Source organism: Astyanax mexicanus, chromosome 24, assembly GCF_023375975.1.
Source record: "Astyanax mexicanus isolate ESR-SI-001 chromosome 24, AstMex3_surface, whole genome shotgun sequence".
In the NCBI taxonomy this organism is placed as follows: domain Eukaryota; kingdom Metazoa; phylum Chordata; class Actinopteri; order Characiformes; family Acestrorhamphidae; genus Astyanax; species Astyanax mexicanus.
The window spans coordinates 30,139,643-30,155,884 of record NC_064431.1 but is presented as its reverse complement, the minus strand read 5'-3'; the positions used below and the strand labels follow the sequence as shown (position 1 = coordinate 30,155,884).

The following is a 16,242-nucleotide window of genomic DNA, read 5'->3' as shown; positions in this document are numbered from 1 at the left end:
GGAGGAGAAAGAGAGGCAGATTTACCCAGATGCAGACTGGCAGGCACACACACACACACATACACACACACACACATGGACACACACACACACTCCCAAGTGGTAATGTGTATGAGCTACGACAAAGCATGTGGGTGTGTGCCTCAATATCTACAATATTACAGCTCTGGAAAAAAAATAAGAAATCACTTAAAAAATTATGATTTTCTTTGATTTTACCAAATTGAAAATTTTTGCACCAGGAGTGTAAAGCATACAGTTATCCAAAAGCATTGTGTAAGACTAGTGGAGGAGAACATGATGCCAAGATGCAGGAACACTTAGTTATTCCTTTATGAACTTTATGAATATGAACTTGTTTTCTTTATTCTTTATTATAGGAGGTCTGAAAGCATGACATTCTTTTTTTAATTTCTAATTTTCTGCAAATAAATGCTCTAAATGATGATATTTTTATTTGGAATTTGGGAGAAATGTTGTCTGTAGTTTATAGAACAAAACACCAATGTTCATTTTTCTCAAATATAAACCTATAAATAGCAAAATCAGAGAAACTGATTTTGAAACTGAAGTTTTTTCCAGAGCTGAATATACCAATATTAATACTGTAATTATTGGTGATTCTAATGGAATTATACACAATTTAAAATAGGTCTATGGGTTAAAGAAAAAATTCTTCTAACATAAAGATAAAGATCTCACCAGCTCTATTTTTGCCAGTTTTAGTCCCTTTAAGAATGAGTCGTTTACGGGCTCTGTCTCATGTTTTATGCAAATAAGCTGTTGCTGGCCACGCCCGATTTTTATGCTAAGCATTTACTGCATGTTATTGTTAGCTTGTGCTAAACGGCAAAACACGAACAACCTAGCTCACAATTAACTGAGATAAAAGAACAAAACTCTTACTATTATTTGAAAGCATTTACATCTTCCTCATCTGCTGACTTGCAACAGAGAGTAGGTATAGATTCCTCCCTCAAACAAAGTCTGCTGGCTAATCCTGCTGTGTACTGCCCAAGGTTTTCATTTAAAATGACCAAAATGGTGAATTTTTAACTGATGTTTTGGTTGGGGCTCTTTTGGGGGTTGATAGGTGAGGGAAGGGGCGAGGATGGTGTGATAAAATACTTTTTCTAGTGCATTTTAATGTTTGTAACACAAACTGAAATGAATTTAAGTAACATGGTACACATGACAAAAGGAAGTATTGTATGTATACACAGTAAAGATAGGTAGGCAGTTAGACAGTTATATGATATCTTGTTTATTTGTAATGCTGTTCATGTGAGCAATGTTTCACCACATACATACCATAATTCATTTAAAGTACAGTGCATATAGCATTCATTCAGTTCATATACAGTACCAGTCAAAAGTTTGGACACACCTTCTCATTGAATGTTTTTCTTTATTTTTTTATGTAATGTATTTTCTACATTGTAGATTAATATTAAAGACATAAAAACAATTAAAGGACACATATGGAATTACGTAAAAACACTAAAATAGAGTTATTCCTCCACATTAATCCCCTGATCTGAGATTTGAGGTGATTTGAGGTGATTTAATTGGGATGAGCTGGAGCTTCACAGCGTGAAGGAAAAGCAGCAGCTATTGTTCAGCACGTCCAGGAACTCCTTCCTTCAAGACACTGAGAAAAAAACTATTCCAGCTGACTCTCCCTCATGAAGACACTGAGATTAAAATCTCACCAAGTGTGTGCAGATCTGTCCTCAAAGTATAAATGTGCTGATTTTAGAAGAATCTCAAATATTTTAAAACATATTTTTAACAATGTTTAACACTTTTTGTTCACAGAATAATTCAGCATATGTTCCCATATAGCTTTAATATAGGCTTTAATATCAAATTTACCATGTAAAAAAAAAATCATAAAAAGGAAAGAAAACATATTGAATGAGAAGAGGCGTGTCTAAACTGGTTGACTGGTACTCTATATGTGGGTCAATCTTTGCTAAAATGGCATACAACTGAAAAAAATGGAATAGAAACAAACACTAATAAATGCATTTTAAATGTATTACAATGCAGAATGCATGGTAATACTAGGTGTGAATGATGCATTGGATAAATAACTCTTATATAACTCAATATTGAAAGCTCTTACACTGTAGTTACATTGTAGTTACACTGTAGTTACATTGTAGTTACATTGTAGTTACACTGTAGTTACATTGTAGTTACACTGTAGTTAAATTGTAGTTACACTGAAGTTACACTGTAGTTACACTGTAGTTATATTGTAATTACATTGTAATTACATGCTACATATGCAAAGACATGCACACCCATATATTCAGTGATTATACAGTAAAAATATACCCAGCACAAAAGCATGCAGATACACCTTTATATATTTAGGATGCTAGATACAGAAGATCCACCCTTAAAACCATGTAGAATACCATGGCAACCACCTAGGAACATCCATCTTCAGCAAACTTCAAGCATATTTTATCATATTAACTGCCTTAAATAGCACAGCAACCACCTAGCAACATTCCATAGCCATTAGATACAATCAGGCCTGAGTCTAACCTGATCTAAGCTCTGTCAACACCTTAGCAACCACCTTGCAACCACTTAGCAACACAATAGGAACCACCTCAGATACCCTAGCAACACCTTAGCAACCTATCAACCACATAGCAACACCATAGTAACCATCACAAACACCATAGCAACCTCCATGGACATCTTAGCAACACCTATGCAAACATCATAGCAACCACTTAGCAACCACTTAGCAACACTTTAGCAACCCATTTTCTTCAGAAAATTTTAAGCATATTGTTGGGAACTGCCTTGAATAGCCCAGCAACAACCTGGCAACGCTCCATAGCCATTACATACAATCAGGCTCGAGTCCAAACCAATTTTTCAGGCCCGATGTAAACTCTAGCAACCACTTAGCAACCGCTTAGCAACACTTTAGCAACCCCTTAGCAACACCGTAGCAACCAGCCACAAATCAGGACTCTCTATAATGAGTTTCCATAATGTCCAAACAGTAATTAAAAAGGTTCTATATAGAAAAAAGATGGGAAAACGTATATTTGACTCGTTAAAACAGTGTTTTTTCACCACTTTGAAGAACCCTTTTTCTACCAACTACCAGTATATCATCCAAAAGGTTTTCCAAAGTTGCTGAGTTGCTGTGTTTCTATTTAGATCTTTTACCTTGAATCCTGAATCCTTGGTATTTTTAAAAGCATAACATCCACATTAAAAGCCTTAATAATTGGCACATTTGTTGTTGTTTTTTATTTAAAATAAATTGACCAAAAGGCACTTATTGATCTAAGGCATATTTCATTTTTATTTTTTGTATTTTTAGATCTTAGATCTTGATCATCTGATCTGTTACAATGATGGACCAATTTCTGTGAAAATGACAGACACTCCATCCTTGTTGGAGTTAATTCAGGTTGTTTCACAGTGACAGTCATGTGTCAATATCTTGCCCTTCTTAATACTGGTTGCTGATGCACTGAAGTGAAGTGAGGAGGTCTGTTAGAATTCCTGAGACTTTAGCTTCCACAGAAGTGCCGCTCGACATCCCATAATCCAGGTTAACATCCGGAAGCTCCAACTTCTCTGCAAAAAATGTGATGTTGACAGTTTAGTTATATATATGGATTTAACTGCTGGAATGAATGTATCTGTATAGATCAGGGGTCGGCAATAGTAATAATAAAATGTTTCTCTGGTGAGCTTTTGTTTATATTCCTCCCCTCTCATTTTTCCGCCCGTTCTTGAGCTCTCTATCTCCTTATAAGTGCGTTTTTTTCTCGATGTATCCCAATTCACTAGCTGGGGCAGCGGTAGTGTCCACGGCCAAACTTAATTTCCGACCCCTGATATAGATGATAATTCACCTACCTTTAACCTGCAGGAGATGTGGTGTGGTCAGAAAGGACCCAGACACCCACACAAAATCTAATAAAAAAAAAGAAATACGAATTATACAATGGCATATTGAGGTGTGTCCAGAAGCTTAAGACTAAGGCCTCTATTTTAGCAATCTGATTCAGGGAGTGTTGGTGTGTCTTTGCTATCATAATGACGAGAAAAGTACACCTTACGTGGCTCAAAACGCATGAACTTAAGTAATCATGGGTGTGTTTTCGGCATAACATGGAATAAACCAATCAGAATGTAACTTGCCATTCCCTTTAAGAATCATGTGCGCTCTCACTTTGAGAACCCAGGGGATTGCTATTTTAAAAGCGTAGTGCTTCTGCGATTCTAAGCAGAGTAAACTGATCTGCTTGTTCACACAGTAAAGGTGCGTCAGCAGCTTATTTAAGGGACGAGAAATGTTATTTTATTCTTTATTCTGTTTATTGTTGATGTAAAAGTTGGGTTTGTGCATTGCCAAGATAGCAATGAACGTCTGACTGTTGACTGCTGTCAGGGTTCTAATCAGTCAGTGGAGCACCTGTGTTTTCTGTTTCCAAGATATAAATACACTAGAAATTTACCCGAACACATCTCACCTACAGACCACCACGCCCATAAGCGTAGATATATTCACCTGCAAGTGCTGTTGCTATTTAAACAATACAATCAGAGGGCATGAAAATACAGCTCTGGAAAAAAATAAGAGACCACTTTAAAATGATGAGTTTCTTTGATTTTACCAAATTGAAATTGAATTTTTGCAGCGGGAGTGATATAAAGTTATCCAAAAGCAGACTGGTGGAGGAGAACATGCCAAACTGTGATTAAACACCAGGGTTATTCCACCAAATATTGATTTCTAAACTCTAAACTTGTTATTTCAGTCATTTCTCATTTTCTGCAAATAAATGCTCTAAATGACGATATTTTTATTTGGAATTTGGGAGAAATGTTGTTTGTAGTTTATAGAATAAAACAACAATGATCATTTTACTCAAACATAAACCTATAAATAGCAAAATCAGAGAAACTGATTCAGAAACTAAAGTGCTCTCTCAATTTTTACAGAGCTCTAGACTGTTTGCAGGGTGTAAGATAGCAATGAGCATCGCAACTACTGCACTCATCTAAAAGCTGTATAGAAGTCATGAGTCATCAATAATAGATTCAATATCTTAAAGATTGCATCCTGATTAAGAGATGCAGATTATTTGTCGTCAGTCACATTAAAGACACTCACGTGTACACAGCACTGTGCACATGCCTCCGGGGGGCACCAACATTGTGGACAGGCTTGATAGGAAGTAACAGGTTGTTCAGTGATGGCGGCTGCTGAATAAGGACCGCCTCCTTCACTGTTCATGATGACGAAGTGATTAAAGCTGTGGCCAATCAAATTCCTGAGAACTTCTACTGAAGAGTTTATGAAGATTATAATCCTGAAAGAGAAACAAAAGTAGAGTTATACATCAGGATTTTGACATATAGCGGATTCAATTTCTTGTAATGCCAGATGACACATTTGGTAATAATTACATGCAAATTAACCATACTTGGAGCTGCATGGATCTCACACACAGGACTCCATTAGGAACCTCTACAACTCCCTACATGCTGAACTGTCTGTCATGTTTCAAAGTTACACATTACACTCTACACTTCTGTATGGGTAGCTCAATATACAACCACTTAAAAATGATGAGTTTCTTTGATTTTACCAAATTAAAAACCTCTGGAATATAATCAAGAGGAAGATGGATGATCACAAACCATCAAACCACCAAACTGAACTGCTTGAATTTTTGCACCAGGAGTAAAGCAGCATAAAGTTATCCAAAAGCAGTGTGTAAGACTGGTTCCAAACACTAGTCCGTTGCAATTAAAACGTATATAGTTGACAGCATTTGTGTAAAAAAATAAAATGCTGTATTTTCTTTAATGATCTGTCTGTGATTATTTTGTTCATTTTCTACAGTAAAAATAAATGTAAAGAAGATTTTTTGCTAAATGTTTTGCACAAAAATATAAAATCTACAATTAAAATTGCAGATAAATAAATATAGAAGATATTATAACATAGAGATTGTAGAAGTAAAAGACTTAAGCAGCAAAATCCACAAAAAACACAGAAAAAACACAAAAAGCAACATGATCCATGATCCATATGTGAATAATTTTCAAATAACTGCAAAAAAGAATAAAGTAACCATATATATATATATATATATATATATATATATATATATATATATATATATATATATATATATATATATATTTGACAAATTTGTTTCATGTTTTTACATTTGTAACATACATTTTTCCTTTTGACTCTTATAGATATTTTGTATTTTATATTTTTGTGTAAACCTTTTGGCACAAAATTAACTCAAAATTAAAATAAGTTTTAAAATAAGATTCCAGTGTTTGCACATGGTGTGACTGATTAAATAACACTTGGCCCCTCTATAAATATTGACTCAGTAAAATCCTAGATCCACCACTGTTAAATGTGCAAACATGATACATACAGCTCTGTAAAAATATAAAAGGGCATTTAAAAATTACACGTTTTTTTGATTTCTTTGAAGATCGACGATCACAAGCCATCAAACCAAACTGAACTGCTTGAATTTTTGCACCAGGAGTAAAGCAGCATAAAGTTATCCAAAAGCAGTGTGTAAGACTGGTGGAGGAGAACATGATGCCAAGATGCATGAAAACTGTCATTAAAAAAAACAAGGTTATTCCAAATATTAAATATTGATTTCTGAACTCTATACTCTATACTCTGAATTCTATGAATATGAACTTGTTTTCTTTGCATTATTTGAAAGATCTGCATCTGCATCTGCTTCTGCCATTTCTCATTTTCAATTTTTTTCCAGAGCTGTATAAACCATGACAATGGGAATAATAAACATACAGTACAGAACTCACACAGAACTCAGCACTAAATATGAATATTGAGAACAATTTGCAGAGACTAAACCACAATAACTGTGGATCAGAGCATAAATTAACTTACCCAAAGCAAAATAGGAATTAAAACTGCAGCTTTCCCTTTGTTCTAATTGATATTCATACAATTATCTGACAAATATAAACCCTTTAAATCAAAATAACACACACTATCCTACAGAGGAGAGGAGGAATAAAGAGATAATGATGCTCAGTGAAGAACAGATGTAGCACCACTGTCACAACAAAGCTTCCTGTTAGAGGAAGGCCACAGCCTGGGTGGAGGGATGGCTTCTGTTCTTCAAAATAAAAGCCTCAAATAGCCTTGAGACAATGCAGAGCAAGACATCATCACTCCAGCATCCTTTACAGAGAAACACTTCTGCCATGTTTTCAAATATATATATATATATATATGTGTGTGCACATATTAACATAAAGTACCAGGAAAGGCCTTGTTTTTTATTTTAAAATGTTCTGCATTGTAGATTAATGCTAAAATCATCCAAATTATGAAAAAAATTCTATAGTAGCACAGTTTTGCACATCTTCGCTGGATTTTCTCAGTCAGCTTTATAAGGTAGAGTCTCCTGGAATTCAGGGCTTTCAGTTAACAGCTGTGCTGAACTCATCAAGAGGTAATTACTTAAATTTTCATATTGTGGAAAGAAATACTCAACTAAGTTAAGAAAAAGAATTTTAAAAGTATCCTCAAATTCAGTCACAAAGACCATAAAAAAATATTATGATGGAACTGGCACTCATCAGGACCGCCCCAGGAAAGAAGATGAAGAGCAAGAGTTTCCTTTGGTTGCACAGGATAAGTTAATAACAGTTACCAGCCTCAGAAACCCAAAAGTTTGAGTTAATTTTCCATCTGATTAATAAATATCTGCATTAATTCATTACATATTTTTACCAACCATTTAACCATTTAGATGCTTTATTTATATGATTTTAGATACAGCATAACCATAATTTAAATTAAATTTGAATAAAAATTTTATGCATATAGCTCTTTTTACAACAAATATATATAACAAATAAAAAATAACATAACAAAACAACAGTACAGAGAGATAATGTAATGTAATGAATTTTAGCTAATGTAAAACAGGTACTAAATTATGAGTTTGAGTAGATGATGGGGACATAATGAATAATGGAGAGCTATAATAGTTATGATGTTATGAAGATGTTAAAATATTTACAGTCATATGCCCACAATAAGAAAAAACATGAACAAGCTGCTCAGTTAATTTATCTCATTTAATTTTGAATTTGAATAAATATCTGGTATGAATCCTAATTTATAGGATGTAAACAGTGGTTTTTAATAAGTTTTTTCTGCACTTTTTAGATTATTCTCACCTCGTTTTAAATGTCAGAGCTCTCCAGATTCTACCAAAGAGGTGTGGAGCTACTTTAAACCTGGAAAACCGTGTAAAAAAGTGATTTATCTGGGCAAATTATGCTGTAAAGCAACAGTTTTTAAAAGTGCTGGGCAAAAAACACAAAATTTCTGGATCTCAGAACGCTGTGGGAGAACGGAGGTGTGCTATTCATCAAAGGTAAGAACTTTTTATTGTGTTTTACTACAGCAAAAGTCCATTTTGCACCAGAGTTCTCCTTAAATCTGGGCTCTAATGGGTTAATATGTGTGCAGAGAACAGATAAAGAGGTGTGGGCTGCCATCTTGTGGGAGAAAAGCAGATTCAGTTTCAGTTTCATTCTTACTGTCATGTTCAGATCAGATCCTCCTTCCTTTATTTTTTCTTATCTGCTTCAGTTCTTATAGCTTATTAAACAAGTGATCAGTTACCTCAGCTTTCCAACACTAAACAGTATTTTTCAGTCTGTACTGTAGATGTAATAACTGGTATTAAGTGCTGTTGAAAGCTTTATTTCCTTCAGTTTATTTGAGTAAAGTGTATTAATGAACTACTGGCTCCCTGATACCGTTATGTAAGAGAAAGAGAAAGGTTCCTTACAAATCTTGCACTATTTAAATGGGACATTAACAGAATTTCCAACAATATAAGATTTATTAGTTACAAAAAAAGTTACAAAAAAGATGTAACAAATCTACCACATACAAATTTCCTCATCCTTTCTTTGTATTTCTATTTGTGCTGTTTATTTCCTTTTATTTCATCATGCATAAAATTAAAGTCTTATTTATAGAGATTTTTAACTGGTGGGTCGCAACCCAAAAGTGGGTCGTGGAAACGTTCTGGGCAGGTCTTGGACAGCTTGTAAAAAATAAATATATATATTTAAAAAATTATAAATAATTGAATAATATTTAAAAAACTTATTTTAATAGAGTCAAAGCAGAGAAACAGGTTGAACACTTGGCATGATCTGACAGTAACTCTACAGTCTACTGTTAACCCAGAATTTAAAACTAACGTACATGCCCAACTATCTTACTTATTTATTTTTTTATTTTTATGCAGTCTTGATATTTAAATGTATTGTAGTAACGTTTATCCATTCGGTTGGCATAGTCCTCCTTAGTTTATTAAAAATGCCCTTAAGTTCACTTTGCTTGAATACAGTTCTGGAAATAATAAAATAAGATACCCCTCAATAATTATGAGTCTCTTTGATTTTATCAAATTGAAAACCTCTGGAATATAATCAAGAGGAAGATGGATGATCACAAACCATCAAACCACCAAACTGAACGGCTTAAATTGTTGCACCAGGAGTAAAGCAGCATAAAGTGATCCAAAAGCAGTGTGTAAGACTGGTGGAGGAGAACATGATGCCAAGATGCATGAAAACTGTGATTAAAAACCAGAGTTATTCCACCAAATATTGATTTATGAACTCTTAAAACATATTTATGAATATGAACTTATTTTCTTTTCATTATTTGAGGTCTGAAAGCTCTGCATCTTTTTTATTGTTATTTCAGCCATTTCTCATTTTATATAAATAAATGCTCTAAATTACAATATTTTTATTTGGAATTTGGGAGAAATGTTGTCTGTAGTTTATAGAATAAAACAACAATGTTCATTTTACTCAAACATAAACCTATAAATAGCAAAATCAGAGAAACTGATTCAGAAACTGAAGTGGTCTCTTCATTTTTTCCAGAGCTGTATTAAATGTTTTTTTTTTAAGGCAATTTTTCAAAAATAAATTTGTTTGGTTTGTGTTCTATAAAAGTGGGTCACGACTTAATGACCGTGAGAAAATGTGGAAACGTGCCGAAAGAGAAGTTACTTACCTTTAAGTCAGGTAAATTTAGTGTCCAGATGAATATATAGTCTTACGCTCTCTTCAGCTCCTTTCTCTTTCAGTACTGACTGAGCTTCAGGAAAGTTTACCCGTTTATCATTTTCAAAAACCTGTTACTCAACATCAAGATTCAAGATTACTCACGTGACTCTCTCTCTGCATTAGTGCTGCATTTATATGAGCAGGTTTCAGTCTGTTTCTGTGAGATCAACAGTAACTGCATGTTCAGACAATAGCTGATATACACTCAGTATATCATATACGATGTGGCAAGAGCTAGACAGGAATTTCACAGATAGAACATTTTTTAATTCCCAGTAAATTCACTGTTTATCTGATCCTTATTGCCCTTAATTTTAGCGCTAAAATCATAATTTTACAAATTGAAAACCTCTGGAATATAATCAAGAGGAAGATGGATGATCACAAACCATCAAACCACCAAACTGAACTGCTTGGATTTTTGCATCAGGAGTAAAGCAGCATAAAGTTATCCAAAAGCAGTGTGTAAGACTGGTGGAGGAGAACATGATGCCAAGATACATGAAAACTGTGATTAAAAACCAGGGTTATTCCACCAAATATTGATTTTTGAACTCGTAAAACTTTATGAATATGAACTTGTTTTCTTTGCATTATTTTAAGGCTTTTAGCCATTTCTCATTTTCTGCAAATAAATGCTCTAAATGACAATGTTATAGAATGAAACAATTAGCAAAAGTATCAAATAGCAAAATCTAGAGAAACTGAGCATATATTTCCAGACATGCATCAAGTACTAGAAAAGGAGACTTCTGAAAAAAATTACTTGAGTAGAAGTTGAAGTGTCTTTAAGCTATTGCTTAAGTAGTTTATTTATACTGAAAGTAAAAGTACAGAACTGTAAAAGAGAACGTTCTCAGAGTAATTTAATTATTCATTTATTTTAGAAACAAATGCTGTAGACTGATACAATAGCAATACAACACTGTAGCAGTAATGATTACAGGCATGCTTGGTGAAAGATCTATGCTGAAATGTATTAAAGAACGCCTCTCCAACTGTTAAGCATGAGGGTGGATGTGTTTGTGTTGCAGCTGGTGGCATAGAGAGAAAGTTTCACTGGTACATTGATGCATAAATTCAACTAAATATCCACAAACCCTCAAAATAAGCATTATATTAAATATACTGTAGTATCTTGAGCTGTGATGTATTGCAATGCACACAACATTATGGGTGACATACCAGAATTCAAAAGAGGACAAATTGTTGGTGCACGTCTTGCTGGAGCATCTGTGACCAAGACAGCAAGTCTTTGTGATGCATCAAGAGCCACGGTATCCAGGGTAATGTCAGCATACCACCAAGAAGGACCAACCACATCCAACAGGATTAACTGTGGACGCTGTAAGAGGAAGCTGTCTGAAAGGGATGTTCAGGTGCTAACCCGGATTGTATCCAAAAAACATAAAACCATGGCTGATCAATCCGTGTATCATTCGTTCATTTGATATTCAATTGAGAATCAAAATCGGAAAATTAAAAAACCAATTCGTTTTTTCGTTTTTTCGTTTTTGAATATAATACCAAAAAACGAATAACGGCTTGTATTTTGTATTTTTATTTGGTTATCCAAACAAAAATTGGAAATTTAAAAAACGGACCAGGAGCCGAATTTGATTTTGATTTTGAACTTGACCCATTTGTGTGTTGCGCGGGAGTTCACTGCAGTGTTATCTACACAGTCTGTATTGCTGTAGGCTTTGGATGGAGTTGAGGATGGAGAGTTTTATCTTGTTCAGAGGAACTAAACGCGTTGCAGTGAAAGAAGACGATATGACAACAGAAAAAATCGGCAGGATCTTTCAGGTGTTTGTCTAACGTTCCGTAGCTAAATGTCATATTTAGTTAATACCTTCAAAAAGATCTTTAATTAGGCCAGAATGTGGTTCCAGTCCGGCCATGCTGCCTACAGCAATACAGACTGTGTAGATAACACTGCAGTGAACTCCCGCGCAACAGAAACCCACCAAGAATAAACAAATCAGTAACTTCCGGGGCACACAAATGGGTCAAGTTCAAAATCAAAATCAAATTCGGCTCCTGGTCCGTTTTTTAAATTTCCAATTTTTGTTTGGATAACCAAATAAAAATACAAAATACAAGCCGTTATTCGTTTTTTGGTATTATATTCAAAAACGAAAAAACGAAAAAACGAATTGGTTTTTTAATTTTCCGATTTTGATTCTCAATTGAATATCAAATGAACGAATGATACACGGATTCTGATCAAATCACGGCAGAATTCAATGTGCACCTCAACTCTCCTGTTTCCACCAGAACAATAAATTATTGTGCTCTAAAACCAGGTGTTTCAGTTTCATTTATTGGCAGTTGTAAAAAACTGTAAATACTCAATAATCTCAATATTGAACAACATAACAAAGAAAACTAAACACTACAAATCTGTCCCACCCTAAACCACCAGCTGAGTGTACTAAATCTGTATACACACAAATAAGATTATGACCACAACTTTGTTCCCACACATATTACCGCTCTCTATTATCTTTTTCAGCTCTGCTGAGCATATAGGGACACAGTTCTACATAATTGGTGTCTGTAGTCCTGCATCTGTTTCTCTGCATACTTTATTATATCATCCTCCTTTCATTATGTTCTTCAATACTCAGGATCGCACAGGAAAATTTGTCAAACAACTGAAATGAAAAGATTTTGAGTAACTGTATTTACCCTCCATAGTGTTTCTGTACTAACCATGCAGAACCCCAAAAATATAAATTATGGAATTATGGAATTAAGGAATTTTGTGTAAAATATATTAAAGAAATTTTTCATTATCTGAAATATCTCGGAGGAAAGCGCTGCGATTTGGTTCCGATACAACAGCTCACAGGCGATGCCTTATCACCCTAGGAATGTTATTAGCTGTAAATATGATGAAATGAAGATGTGAGAAGGTGTGTTGCCTGGAGATACTGATCGTTCCTGAGGTTCAGCTCCCACTGAAGAACTAAACATCCTCCCAGTATCCAGCTGAATGCCCTGAAGCTCCATCTTCCCTGCAAATTATTACATCAGAACAAATTAATCATCAAATGGATTTCAATATTAAATTAATGTAAATGTGTAGCTCATAAATCACCAACCTTCATCCTTGCTGGTCCGCAAAACACTGGACCACCTAGTTAAATAATATAAAATAAAGAGACGGATTTCAAAATTACCATAAGAATTTAGATACTAGAAATCAAGGAATTTAATCAGATTCTTTCATTTAATCAGTTTTTTATCATAAAAATTAAATTAGTCCAGCTGGCACACAACCGACCTTTAACATACAAATGTGGTTGAAATAGGACTAAAGTAATGTATGTTGTTGTTTCAATGTTGAAACAACATTGAATCAACATTTAATGTTCAATGGTTGTGCTAGCGTTGAAATTTTAACGTTGAATCAATATAATGTTCTCATCCTTCTGCCTTTTGAATCAGAATTTTACATTTCATTACCAAATAATTTCTAAAAACGGTTGGATGGAGGAATGAAACAGTGTTTTACTTATATTTGCAGTAACTGCTTTTTAATTTAACATCATGTTCATGTTCTAATAGTTTTACTGTTTTAGTGTTTTTGAGATCAGATGTTCAGATTGATGATTGATTGGTGGTGGGTAACTTTCATAATACTCAGCTTTACTACAGTGTGTTCAGGGGTGTCCAATCAAATCAGGTCATAGCTTTTCTCCAGGGTCACAAAAGCGATTGACACCTATTTCAACCAATAGTCCACCCTCAGATAGATGAAAACATTGAGACGTAGTTTGCCCTGATTGGTCTCCTAATGGCTGGGGGTGGGGCATGCCTAAACCGTCACCACGTGATCCGCCGTCACAAAAAATCTATATATAAATAAATAAAAACTGAATTCCAGAGCGCACACAGCGCGCACGCGTGTGACTTTGTTTGTCTTTTTTATTAAAAAAAAATCATATATAACAAATAGACTTTGTTTTGTAATTTGTTTTATAAAAAATATTTTAAAATATTAAACTCTTGTTGTATAGTGACAGATTTCTTCTTTGCATTTGGAGAGGTTAGGGGCACTCTGGAGAGTTTTGAACACTTGAACACTGAAGATATTGGTATAAATTTAATATAAACCTAATATAAAGCTGTGCAGCTTCTCAATGCTTTTTTGTATCTTTTTAAAATTGTGTAATTTATTTTTGTCAAGACCTTACTGAATCAGGAAATGTAGAGAATGACAGATTTTTCATCACCAGCATCCAAACACACATTGTAAAATCCAAATTTCTGCATTTGATGTTCTCAAAACCTAAATAATTAAAATAAAAGTCTGGAAGTGAATTATTGTTTTATTCCAATTGTCTATTTCAGTTTAAGCTCAAGCTGAATGGTTATTGTGCTATATGTAAAACTTAAGATATCCAGTGTTATAGCATAGTATTGCAAATCGCATGAAAATGAGTGTGAGAGTGATCACTGTAGAGCTCAATGAGTATTAAGCCAAAACGACATTAGAACAATCAATTGTGGTACATTTACAGCCAAGTACAGTCTATTAAATATAGTTCTTTCCCTCTCGTGATGATTTGTTTTCCTGCAAAGACTGAACAAAATTTCTAACTTATTTTATCAACATGTAAAGTTTTCCCACTTTGGTCATCTCAAACAAAGTGGCACCATTGGTGAGTAATGCTACACAATTTACTCCTTTAAAATACTTCTCAATGGAGATTCCTGCTAGTATTTTTTTTAACACACGTGAAAAAAAACCACTAACCTTACAGCAGCAGCAGAATACAGAGACGCTGACCTTTAAACATCCTGACCAGAATTTTGAGCTGCCTGAGCATCCTGAGCAGCATCCTCTACATCCCGAGCAGCAGCAGGATGATTGAGAGGATGAACTGTTCCTACGGGGTTCTTCAGAGACAATCTTTGGTTGTCCATCTTCTTTATTGTTCATGACAGCCAAGTGTTAAAAGCAGCGGCCAGTGAAGTTTACGTGTTTCCTGGTTGTCAAGTTGGTTATTTCTGTTTGTAAAGATTGAACAAGAGGATAAGAAGGTGGTTGTGAAGTTGTTCTAGTCCTAATCATGTTTTAATGAAGAACCATCAACACTATCCACACTTTTACCTCATGAACACCTTCATTCCAAGCTTTACCCCAACTACAGGCCTTATCAAATGCAGTAATTTTACATTCTCCAAGCATGTTTGTGTGTTTTTCTCAGAATTATTAAAGAAATGCAGCCATAACATTTCACATTTTGTCATACATTTCATTCTTCAGACACACTAGTCCTAATGAAAGTCTAATTTATTAAATAAGCAACTGGTTAAATATAAAGCTTCCAGCAAACCAGTGTTTTACTAAGCAGTCACTGTAAGTTTTGTTAAAGCAGGTCAGAACTTACCTAATTCTCTAACTCTCCTCTCAGTCAAAAATAAAAGTCTGCTGAATGTTCTGCTGAGTGTGAACATTCAGCAGACTGAATTATTTAAATACTCAAACTCCTCCCACTCTTAAAACTGAAACTCATTTCGCTTTACCTGGAATAATAGATGCTTTCATATGATCCTGGCCATGAAACAGAAATCTGTTTCCCAGGTAAAGCGTATTTTTCTGCCAAACTGAGAACCCGACCAAAAACCCAACTAAAACCCAACTCAGAACCCGACCAAAAACCCAACTAAAACCCAACTCAGAACCCGACTAAAAACCCGACTAAACACAGGACTCAGAAGCCAACTAAAAACCCGACTCATAACCCGACAAAAAAAACGACTAAAAACTAGACTCAGAAGCCGACTAAAAACCCGACTAAAAACTAGACTCAGAAGCCGACTAAAAACCCGACTCAGAAGCCGACTAAAAACCGGACTAAAAACCTGACTAAAAACCCGACTAAAAACTAGACTCAGAAGCCGACTAAAAACCCGACTAAAAACTAGACTAAAAACCCGACTAAAAACCCGACTAAAAACTAGACTCAGAAGCCGACTAGATGCTTTCATATGATCCTGGCCATGAAACAGAAATCTGTTTCCCAGGTAAAGCGTATTTTTCTGCCA

The 16,242-nt window shown here is 34.6% G+C and overlaps 1 long non-coding RNA gene across 2 annotated transcripts; it reads right to left on the bottom strand.

The window, feature by feature from the left end:
* Window positions 1–3,331: 3,331 nt before the first annotated feature.
* Window positions 3,332–10,213, bottom strand: LOC111195401 (uncharacterized). 2 transcript variants are annotated; one of them, XR_007429276.1, is made up of 4 exons: window positions 10,127–10,213; window positions 5,165–5,363; window positions 3,904–3,960; window positions 3,332–3,618 (listed from the first exon to the last, which is right to left on the bottom strand). It is a non-coding gene; the product is annotated as an uncharacterized LOC111195401 (long non-coding RNA). The 2 variants fall into 2 exon arrangements; XR_007429275.1 differs by lacking the exon at window positions 10,127–10,213 and adding an exon at window positions 6,953–7,129.
* Window positions 10,214–16,242: the final 6,029 nt, after the last annotated feature.